Consider the following 11,755-nt stretch of genomic DNA (forward strand, 5'->3'; position numbering starts at 1 on the left):
GGACTCTTCCAGGGAAAACCCCTTCATTACTGGGGTGAACTAAGTGGCAGGTCCTGAACGTCTCACACTGCTTTTCTGACCAGGCTGGTGTTTAGTTTTGCATTCTCTGCAATGTCATAGCTTTGCCTTTTTCCATTTAGGGATTCTATCAGTACAATGTTTAAAAACAGCCTCTCCGGGTCCCTAGGGCACGGATCCTCCTAGCTAACCAGAGCCAGCATCCATATATTCATGATGCACCCAGCCTGGTGCAGCCAAAGTGGGGATGAATACCAAATACAAAAGCCTTTAAGGTGGGTTGGAGGTGACAGTGAACAGACTAAAAAACGGCTTAGCGAAAGATGTTCTGCCCGTATTTATTCTTGGGCAGTCTGTGATAGTGGCTGGGCTTGAAAAACAAATCTGGCGGCGTGGCTACCTGAGCGAGTTACAGGGAGGCAAGTGGAAGATGGAGTGTGAATGCTGAACACGTGTTGCATGCTCTTCTTCAGTGACCGTGCCCTGAGCTGCCTGGCGTCTACCGCGGGGTAAGGGCACACACATGGACAGATAAAGCAGAGCATCTGTTCTGCTGTAAATCCAGACGCCGGTTACCTCGCAGTAATGTGTTCAGGGAGGCATACCCTTAATTATCCTAAATAGACAAATGCGTGATGCAGACTGAAGATTTCAGACATATGGACATGCCAGAAGTTTTGAATCTCTTACGGGTGAGGCTTTAGAAATGTCTTGAGGGGTTACCAGAACTTGTTGCAGCCCCGGATCTGCTTTTGAATGATGTGTCAGCACTTGTTTAGGATAAATATTAAAAGACTTGTAGGAATCATCAGAGAAAATTTTCACAAGTAACTTGGAAATCAAAGTCTTGCTGAGTTCTGATGAGACTTTGGTGTGCAAATCACTTGGGTTTTTTTGAAAATCTTGTCCATCTTCTTTCTAGCCAAAATCTGTTTCATGCTCCAGTGGCAGAAGTTCTTCCTTCCTTCCTTCCTTGAAGCAAAAACTTAATTGGGATTCATACTTTTCTGGCACTGGAAGAGAAATACCATATCCATTAGATATTTTCCCCTGATTTTTGAAGCACAGAAGTTTGTCTGCGCATGAATTGTGATAAACTGTTTGGCCTGAGATAAAATGGTAGAATTTCTCCGGTTGCAAATTCCTACCGGCCTAATTGCCTACCATAGCTAAAATATGAAAGGTGTTTAATAATAAACAAAGCATTATTTTTGTTTACAGTAATTTTACTTACCCATGTGAAATCCTTGACTGTGATGTCGATTTGTTCATATATTGCAAGTGGAAATGAAAAGCAAATCAGTGGCAAATCGAAACAATTTGGCAGCATGGACACAATAAATTATCCAGCTGCAAAATTATACCAATAGTGCTGAGTAAATAATTCCTCTAAAAAACTTTAGTACTTTGTGGATTGTTTGCAGGAAGCATCTCATTATCTCAGTTGTGTGTGTGAATTTCTAAGAAGATTACTTAGTTTGTAATTTCCTTGTCAAATTCCAATATCCAAGGCCTCAAAGGAATTTAGGGCTCTTATCCCTCACTGGAATCTATTTCATTCTTGATTTCAGTAGAAATGTAAGCATTAAACATGCTAATCCTGAACATTGTGGTACCTACATTTCACATGCTAATTGGAATTCGTAACAACCAAATTAAGCATAAAGTTGCAATTCCTGTCACCTCTTGTTTGCCATTTAATTGCTGGATACCTACTCTGAGCTCATTATTCAGCGTGCTTGATAATCAGCGAGGAGAGGAGCTGCCAAAGAATCATTTATCCAATACGACAAGTAAGTAGGTGGGTCACTCTTCCAAGGGCCTTGTCTTTCTCCGCTGCTTGTTGAAGGAGCCTGGATAACTAGCTTGCCTGTCTGGGATGGGTGAAATGAGTTTGTCCGTCCAACCACCACACAACCCTCAGAGCCACGTGAGCTGGCGCTCTGCAGAGGGAGTTACTTCTCACAGCTCAGCGCCGGCAGGGATGCCTTCTCCTGTCCCACCTCTGGCTGTGAGCTGCATCAGGTCTGGGTTGCGCTCTGCAGTTACGTGTGGAAATATTCAGCTAGCTTTAATCAAGCTACCTGGAGAAGTTCAACGGAATCATCTCAGAAGTCCATGCAAGCTTATTTATTTACATCTCTAACCTTAAAGACAAGCTTCCTGCTGGGAAGGAGATAGGCTATAAATCTTTTTTTGTTGCTGTTCCACTTTGTGTAGAACAATTATGTATTTATTTAACTAGACAGCAAAGGGAAGTCTAGTGGTCTATGATATGGCAGATAAGGCCTTCACCTTAACCACCGAGTTGCTGTTCTGCTGCATAATTCACTACCTTCCATCCACCAGTCCATACTGGTATGTTCTGCAAGCAAAGAATCCAAATGGTGAATGAAAGTCTTTTTCCTGATGTGACATTTAGCCCCAAACCCCTCTGTTTAAAGTGTGGCGATGCCCTTCTGTCTGACTTTTAAAGGTCAGTTTCTACCTGGTACTGAATTATTTTCTGCCACTAAGTACGTCGGTCCTGTCCTTGATTTACACTGGGTATCCCTCCACTGCGGTGCCTGAGAGCACGTCCCAGCCCCGCGCGCTGGGTGCCCAGCCTGGCTGGGGACGACTGCCTGTGAGGGTGAGGATGAGGAGTGTGTCAACGTCCCGGGCACGGCCTTCCCTTGTAGGAAAGCTGGGTTTGCAGGCATCCAGGCAGACGTGGAGTACTCCAGCAGATCCTGTAAGCTGCCCCACGGCACCCACCTGCAACACATTGCAGGCATGGTTCATCCTGCTTAGTTTGGGCCGAGGGGAACATTACCCAACATTTTGCTTGGGATGGCAGCAACAAACTCTAGCATCACCTCCATGGCATACTGAACAGCCACTGGGGTCTGAAACCATTTACGTACGTTTCTGTGGAACTGTATTTTCAGGAACATGTGCGTGATGGAAAAAGAGACAGAAAAATATGCAGGTGCTTTGGATAGCCTCCAAACTAATATAATAGGAAAGGAGCAAATGAGACTAAAGCAGAATTTGCAACTGATCAGACAGTTCCTGTGCTGAGCTAATTATTACTCCCCAAAAACTTGAATGACTGAACATCTCATGCCTCCTGAATGCTGGTTAGATATTCTTTGTTTCATACCTGTCATGTTTTCATGAATGACTTCTTTGCTTGGCTCTGTGGTCAATACAGCCCACATAATTTCAGGCCTTGGACTTCATGCCTGACTTAAGAACCTCTTCGATACAATCAGCCCACCCTTCATTTATCAAGCCCTTCTGCAGAGGCAGTATTATTGGTATCCAGGGTCTCTGGTGGGTATACATCAAGATACAGTCTTAATAATCACCTAGGGAACTCTTCAAAGGTGGTAACTCATTTTGATCTCTGTAGTTCATTTTCCAGCTGCCCAGACAGAGACATGAAGCTTGATTTGCAGAGCAGTGAGCACTCTCTGCTGCCTGCCTTGTCACAGCATCAGTCACGGGGTGGAAGAGGACCTCTGCCTTGGACAGGACCTTCCCTCGCTGCAGCACTCTCCCGGAGCTTGGTCCTGCAGCTGGGAGAATTAGACCAGGGGCCTTCTATTTGATTTGATTTGATTTTTAAAACAGTAGTGGTGTATGCACCATGCTAATTTTTCTGTAGATCTTTTTGAGGATGCCTAGGAAGAGTTCCTCGGTCTGGTCACAACCAGATTGACGAGGATAAAATGGTGACTGCTTTTTCCATAGACAACCCCGTGGCTGTGGAGGGCCATGCTGGATTGTAACTTTGACAGTCCAGCAGATTTCCCCTTCAGATGAGTGATCAGTAAGGGTCAGTGTCCTGATAAAATTGGACTTTGGGGCAGATTAGAAGAAGGCATAATCTAAAAGCATATTGAGAAGTCGGCGTAGATGGTCAAACCCAGACTTTGGCATCTTTAGGGTCCTGTTTGTACACCTCCTTGCAGATGCAGCTTCCAGGAGCCTCCTCACACTCCGTAGGGTTTTCCACCTTACTCAGGAGCTCCGCAGAGCTCTGGCAGCCTGAAGCTGTTGGTGCCAGAGCCAGGAGCTGGACAGACACAGCACCAGTACAGCCTTGTACCTCTCTTTGTGCCTAACAAGGAACTGTAAAATAAGGTGATGTCTTCTCACAGGCGTATTTTGAAATTGAAGCATTTTGTTTGTGAAATGGTTGGACGCTGTCCATGAGGATAGCAATAATGATTTTCCAGATGGGGGCTGACCGTTGTGCATTAAATAAGGTGATGGGCCACACGCTGAACTGCCAGGATAAAGCAAGTACCGAATGGTACCGAAATGCTCGTTCTCTGGGTTCTGTCTGTCTGGTGCTCCTGGGGAAAACACAGTGATAACATGATGTGATAATACAGGTAAAGAGTATATATTAATTAATTCCTCCAAAGGGCTATATAAAGTTGCTTGTGCAACTAATGAAGGGGGGGGGGAGGGGGCTGATTTTGTAGTCTTCGTGATCTGTTTTTGTTTTGTTTTGTGGTAAATGTGTGGGCACATATGTGCGGTCTTTTAGGTGGTTTTAGTAGGTATAATTTCCCTTTTTGCTTGGTTAATCACTTCACAGAATGGAAACTTTCATTTCAGGGAGCCTCACAGTGAATATCTCCCTAAAGGTGGATAGTTTGTTCCACCTCTTAATCCTGCATAAGCTCTGCATAAGCAGCGAGGGAGTTGTAGCTCCAGAGAGTTTCCAAACCCTTTTGCTATAATACTTTGATTTTTCTAGTGGAGTCTTTGGTTTCGTCTGATTGTGCTTCTTAACTTAATGCATATTTCACTGAAGATCCTCAAGCAAGGGATAGGGTGATATAATGGTCAGCACTGATTCCCAAATGCTGCTGCACGCTTCTGAACGGGACAGGCTTCAAAGTGTCCTGCAGATGCTGCAGAAGAAATGCAAGGACAAGTTCCAGCTGATGACCAGAGCAGCCACCAAACCACTGCGGGCCACCGGGCACTGTGTGGTTAAGCACCTTATGTGCACGCTGACAATACCCCTTGAGGCCATGTCTTTTTTAAGTTCGCTCGGTTTGCACAGTTCCTGGTGCTTCATATTAAAACCCAGTCTCTGGAGAGGAAAGCAATAGGTATGCAAAGGCTCGTGTTGTAGTGCAAGTGGCTATTCAGGGCCAGAGAGTGTGAAAGACTATTCATCTGTGACAACCTTTTTCACTTCCTGCAGAGCACGCCACAAGGACTTGTGAGATCAAGAACTGATTACAGGCAGGCAGTGAGAAATATGCATGATAAGGCATAAAGTCACCACTCTCGTCCGCATTTTCAGTTTCAGACAGCACCAGCTCAGGCTCTCAGGCTCCTTAGCACCACATTCCGTTAAATCTTTCATTTTTCTATGATTTCAGTCTGCAGAGAAGGATGCTGGCGGACAGCCGGTTCACTGTTCACAGTGATGGGCAAGTGTGCAGCAGATCGAGAGAATTCTTTGAAAGAAGCTATAGACACTAAGGAAGTGGTTGCCTGCACGTTTTCAAAGTACTGCTTGTTAGTTCAAGGAAATCATCATGATCTGTTGAATGCAAAAGCGTTTCTCTTTTTTCTTTGTATGTTTCCAGCAGCAGGTAGGTGGTGGGATGTATGAAGCGACTTGAGTAGGGATGAATGAATGAATCACTTTGAAAGAAGAAGGAGTCTCTCCTAGGATTTTGCCTGATTTTTGAACCAAACTTTTAAGCTCGGGAAATTTTCACATGCTGGTTAGGCTTAGGCATAAAAAAGACATAATTTCTTGGGACAGATTTTTATTCTGAGGTTTCCACATTAACACTGTGAAATCAAGCTCAGAAGATGCTAAAAGGCTTTTAAGATATTTTTCAGAACAAGGCTGGAGTGTGAGCTCAAGCCCTTTAGAGAGTTGTCCATCATGAATTCTGAATTTTGAAGGAAGGGGCAAGGAACCAAAATTCCTGCATAAATCATCTGTACACAGAATCGACATGTGTCCTCATTTTGTTTAACCTAGTAAAGTCGCTGAGAGATTTGCTTTGGTAGGGAAGCTGGAGTTGTGCATGACTCATGAAGAGACTCTTGGCTAATCTGACTATTTGAGGGCATTGAATAGCTTAGTGAAACACATTTTGGACAACTACATTTTCAACCCATTCTGTGTGAACCAACTGTGTTCCACAGAGCAGCTGTGATAACCTCTGACTAATTGGCTTTTCAGAAGGTCACCTGCTGAGAGCATCTGCCATGACATCCATTCTCCCAGAAATGTTTCATCGCAGAATTGCCTGATGCAAGGTATGGAGCCCAGCATCACAGGCAAGAAGTGAGTTTTCTCTTGAGTCAGAATACAGGGGAGAGGATTTGCCCGACCTTGTTGAATGTTCATCATCTGTCCGGAAGCACTGAGCATCCTGTCTAAACTGCCTGGTGAAGGCCACCCTGAAGCCTTCCTTGAGACGAGATTTGCCGTTGATCCAGACAGCGAGTCTGCGAGCGAGCCAGGATCCCGCATACCCACGTACTCGTGACGGCTTATTAGGGCTTTCACACTGCGTAAGGCAGCGCCACGCACAGTGCCGTGCTCGAGCAGGCTGTGCACAAGCTGTACGCCAGCTGCTGCCTCAAAGCCCTCGTGTGGACCTGGGACCACTCGGAGCGAGCACTGTCGCAATACGTAAATAGCACCAAGGAGTTCATGGCATGTTAAAGTCATTCTCTCCCCTAGATCTCATATGGGAATATTTATTCAGTAGCGTATTTATGGTGATGGTATCAACAGATATTAAAATTATACCCAGGGGGATTAAGAGTACTTGGTTGTGGGAGCAAGTTGTCCAGAAGAAGAAAAAGTGTCTTCAAAAAAAGAAACCCTGAATTCCTCCTTGCAGTAATAGCAAATCACATGTTGTCTGCTGTTTGTTTTAAAGACTCTTCTCCTGGAGTCTTGTGATGATACATCCATGTCCCTGATCATTTGAACAAAAAATGTCTTGTTTCATGATTGTGTTTCATAGGTCATGACAAATATGTTTGAACTGTGTCCTAAAAAAAGTAGGGGTGAAGGGAAAGTAACATTTATTTTTTAATTCTGTATATTTTCAGTTTTTATAATTATTTTGCATGGCCTCATTAATGAATATTGTATGCTTGGGATTAGGATTATTGTGTCTGACGCTCTACATCTTGTGCTCATAGATCCACCTTTTCTGTCAGGCTACTCCAAAACTAAAATCTTGGTTTCCTACTTGGCAAGCAAATTCAAAAATCAAAAGCAAGAAGAGACTTCCTTCCTTTCCCCCACAGTATTTTTCTACTGTATTGACCCTGCATTTGACAAACAACATTAAATAACCTTCAAGACTCTATCAGATACCAGGTCTTAGTAATGAGGGGAAGATCAGGCAAGCCAGACCAAGGCATGACCAAATGGGAACCAAACCAAAATCGTCAGTCTTCTCAAAAACCATCCCCAATCTCTGTTTTCTCTCTCCGCTGCTGGGTGTTGCATTCAGCCCATTGATTAATGTGTCAGTGCTTAGCTCAGGCCGCTCGGCTGTGACACGTGCCGGGAGGCAGCTCGCTGGCTTTGTGCAGCCCCGAGGCTTGGCTGGCTCCTGTCCGAGCCGGGGCAGCTCCGAGAGGAGGCGGCTGGGAGGCGGACGGAGCAGCCTGGCCAGCGTTGCTTCCCCACCTACTCCGTGCTGGCTCCAGCCAGCTACAAGCGTGCAATCGTTTGAGGTAACCTTGGATCTCTGGCACTGTTGACTCTGCTAATCAGCGACCTGTTAGGTAATAAGGTTATGCATCAATAGCTGTATTCACCTAGAGGTTGAAATAACTGCTGCTGTTCTCCACCCAGAACTGTAATGGGATGGTTTTGTGATAAAATGAAACCAAATTCTGGTACAACTTAAGTCTCATCTGACCTGGGGCAAATGGTTCCTGTCCCTGCCGAGGCTGACCCACGGCAGCATCTCCCGGCCCCTCTTAATCATAGAATCATAGAACGGTTTGGGCTGGAAGGGACATCAAAGATCATCTAGTTCCAACCCCCTGCCATGGGCAGGGACATCTCCCACTAGACCAGGCTGCTCAAAGCCCCATCCAACCTGCCCTGGAACACCTCCAGGGATGGGGCATCCACAGCTTCTCTGGGCAACCTGTTCCACTGCCTCACCACCCTCACAGTGAAGAATTTCTTCCTAATATCTAATCTAAATCTCCCCTCTTTCAGTTTAAAACCATTACCCCTCGTCCTATCGCTACACTCCTTGATAAAAAGTCCCTCCCCATCTCTCCTGTAGACCCCCTTTAGGTACTGGAAGGCCGCTATATGGTCTTCTCGGAGCCTTCTCTTCTCCAGACTGAACAACCCCAGCTCTCTCAGCCTGTCCTCATAGGAGAGTGCTCCAGCCCTCGGATCATCTTCGTGGCCCTCCTCTGGACCCATTCCTCCTTCCTCCTTCCACCACAGTGACTGACCAGGATCAGAAGATCCCCAAGTGGATATTCTGTTTTTACATTAGATTCTATGAGCCCCACAGAGACACCTCATGCTCTCACACCTCAGTGATAATAATTCAATGCACAATAAAGAAAAGGGTAAATCTACAAATGGGCTGCCAGCCATTTTTTTTGTCAGTGTACAAAATTCTTCAAAGGTAGCGATATCTCTAATTAGTAAGTAGCAAGATGCAACAAGTCTGCAATGATGTACAGCATATTATAATGTCTCAAGTGATATGAGAAGCATCAAGTGAGGTACCCGTGGCCTTTCTGACGCAGGAAAAATACTAGTAAATGTAGCTGAATGCAGTTTTTCACCAGACTCCAAGGAATAGTCGGTAGATGAATGTTGGAAATAGGCATTTTTCATAATAATCCCATGTTTAAAATGTCCTGACCTTAGAAATACAGTATAAAATTAGTCCCAGGAGAAGAAACCTAGCAAAGGTAACAGATGCTTGTTTCCTTTATCAGAATACCTCCATTATGAAAAAGTGACAAATACCGCTAGGTTGAGCTGAATTAACATGTGTTAAAAATGATTGAAAAAAATGTCTCTTTCCCAGTTCGAAAAAAAAAATCACACAGTACAGGTACTCAAAGAAATGCAATACACCTCTGGCTTTGAAGCGATTGTTGCCTTTCTACAGCAGCTTCTTGAAAATGTCATGTGAGATTAGATCTGTGCGCCGCTGTGTTGGTAAGCGCACGAACCCCCTGCAAAGGGCGGTCTTCATTCCAAGAGCTTACAGTCTCAGGCAAGGTTTTCAAAGACGACTGCTCATTTCTGATACCTTTTAAAAAAAAAATCTTACTTTCAGAAAGCGCTGGGTACATACTGTTAGAAACCAGGGTCCTTAGAGGAGTATCCAGCTGGGCACCAAAAATTATATAGGTAACGAGGAAGAATAAGCTCTTCTAAAACCCTGGCCTCAAAAGACATAGTGAGAAGAGAACAAATGGGCTAAATCACCACTAAATCCTCAGTTTGCTTGCTCTAAATGCAGAGCTTAAGAGAATTCCCTTGGCAGGTGTCAGCGGCTGTGTCCATCCTGGCTCTGCTAGGTGTCCTGCATGGCTCAAAAGGGTTCTGCTCCCTCTGTAGAGTGGATGGAACTCAGGTTGGGACCAGTTCCCATTTCTCCTCATTCATGGGTTTCTGCCTGAAGGGCCAGCTGGCTCATTTCAAACTTAAGAACGGGTACAAGCCAATGGCTTTAGACAACGTGGATGATTGGGGAATTTCAGCATGAGTGCAATGCTGAGGCCTGACCTGATATAATTAGCGAGTTTACCCGTTTTATTTTAGTCCTGGAACTCTGTGGCTAGGCAAAGTATTTTCCATTGCTTGGGAGAGCTTTTCAAATTTTCCCTTCTTTGCGGCAGATGAGCTGTTTAACCTCAAAAAAAAGTCCTGTTTCTCCTTTGTGAGACAGGCTCATCTCTGTTGATGCTACACAGATGGGAGAGATCCTCCAATTCACCTGGGATCAAACTCTTTTGAGGTGAGGTTTGCTTCTCTCCAAGTTTAAAACCTCCCCCAGATTTCCCCTTTATCCTCATACCTGCTTAATATCACCACTGCTTTCTTTGCTGTCCTGGGGGATGCGGTCAGTTATCCGTCTAGACCAGCTGAAGGCTCAAAACCTTTCCATCCATTCTTCCATGGAATAAAACAGTTGCTGCGTCCCAAACACGCCTCTTTCTCAGGCCACTACTGACATGGGTCTCTCATATAGTAGATGACGGTAGGTGGTGGTGGGATCATAGCACTAGAGAACCTTGAGAGCAAAAGCAAGCAAGCTGTAAAAACAGAAATCAAAAGTAGTACCGTAATCAGGCAAACATGCCCACGTAAGGAAGGAAATAGCTAAGGAGACTGTTTTTTTCTATTGTTCCTCTGTTTCATTGGCCATATTTAGACTGAGAGATAAAATGCTCATGGCAGGGTGTTGGGTTTTTAAAAAAATCTTATTCAGCATTCTTCCGGCACCTGCTGGTTTGACATCCCATCCTTTCCCTGCTCGATCAGACCTTCATGTCCATTTCTGCAAGGGTTTGGGGTTGGGAGAGGCAAATATGGGCAAACTGATAGCTTGGCAGAGACAGTCAGCACGCACTCCACAGAGAAGAGCCCGCAGGGCATGATTTTGAAGGGGTGAGAAGCAGAAATCCAGTGCCAGCCTGAGTTTCAGCTGACGTGAACGCTGCCTTGGCAGCGTCAGTATCCCATTAGCTTCACAATTTGGAATCTGGCCCCAAAAACCCAACGATCCAGCTCTTCCCACACATACAGACACGTACATTCATGCAAGAAGCAGGACATCAGCTGGAAGGGGTGCAAAGCCCACCCTGATAAGTCCCGTCCCAGCGCTGCCCTGGTCAGGGATCTGGTCGGTAAAACTAGTGATGGGTGAGGGCTCTGTGAGAAACAAAGGTGTGTCCAAACACGATGAAATAACAGGGTGAACTTGCCTCTGCACGGCTGCTTGGCTCCAGAGGCCAGTGTAAGCCTGTGATGGGTTTACATGCCTTTTCGTGGCTACAGACTGAATAAAATGACTGAATGCGCTTCAGTGTGAGCAGTCCTGCGCGGGCATTCGTCTCCTGTTCAGAAGGGCAGAACAGGGAACACAAATCACCATCAGAAAATGTAAAATTTAGGTCGGGAGGGACCTCTGGAGATCATCCCACTCAACTGTGCTCGAAGCAGGGCCCAGTTAGGTTGTTCAGGCCTTGTCTGGTTGAGTTGCAAATGTCTTTGTAGGTGGAGATCGCACAACCTGGTCAGGTAACTTGTTCCAAAATTTGACCATCCTCACTAGGAAGAATTTTCTTTTCCTTGTATTTAACTGGAATCTCTTTTGTTGCATCTTGTGTCCATTACCTCTTGTCCTTTTGCTGTGCATCTCAAAGAAGAGTTAGAGTGGAGGGGAGTAGAAATTACAAGAAGCTTTCACATATTCGTCCTTTGTGGTGTGATCACCTTACAGCTTTGCAAGGGCTTTCAGGCAAGGAACAGCGGCCCAAATTGAGTGTGCTTTACTGTTTTTAGCAGGGAAGGAGACATTCCTTGCAACCCACTAATTGTCTTACAGAGTCTGAAGGGGGTGAGCTGTTTTCACATCTGCTATGCAGCGATGGCCAACTCTTGCCATCTTGGCCGGCAGAAATGGTAAGGGAACATCAGCCCCTACTTCGGCATTTGGCAGAGCCTTTCCTGCATTTGGCTACC

General features: G+C 45.3%; 1 protein-coding gene across 2 annotated transcripts in view; it reads left to right on the plus strand.

The window, feature by feature from the left end:
* SAMD12 (sterile alpha motif domain containing 12) overlaps window positions 1-11,755 on the plus strand; it is a 190,444-nt gene that overhangs the window by 168,869 nt on the left and 9,820 nt on the right. The window lies entirely within an intron of this gene.

Source organism: Rissa tridactyla, chromosome 2 (assembly GCF_028500815.1).
Source record: "Rissa tridactyla isolate bRisTri1 chromosome 2, bRisTri1.patW.cur.20221130, whole genome shotgun sequence".
Lineage (NCBI taxonomy): Eukaryota > Metazoa > Chordata > Aves > Charadriiformes > Laridae > Rissa > Rissa tridactyla.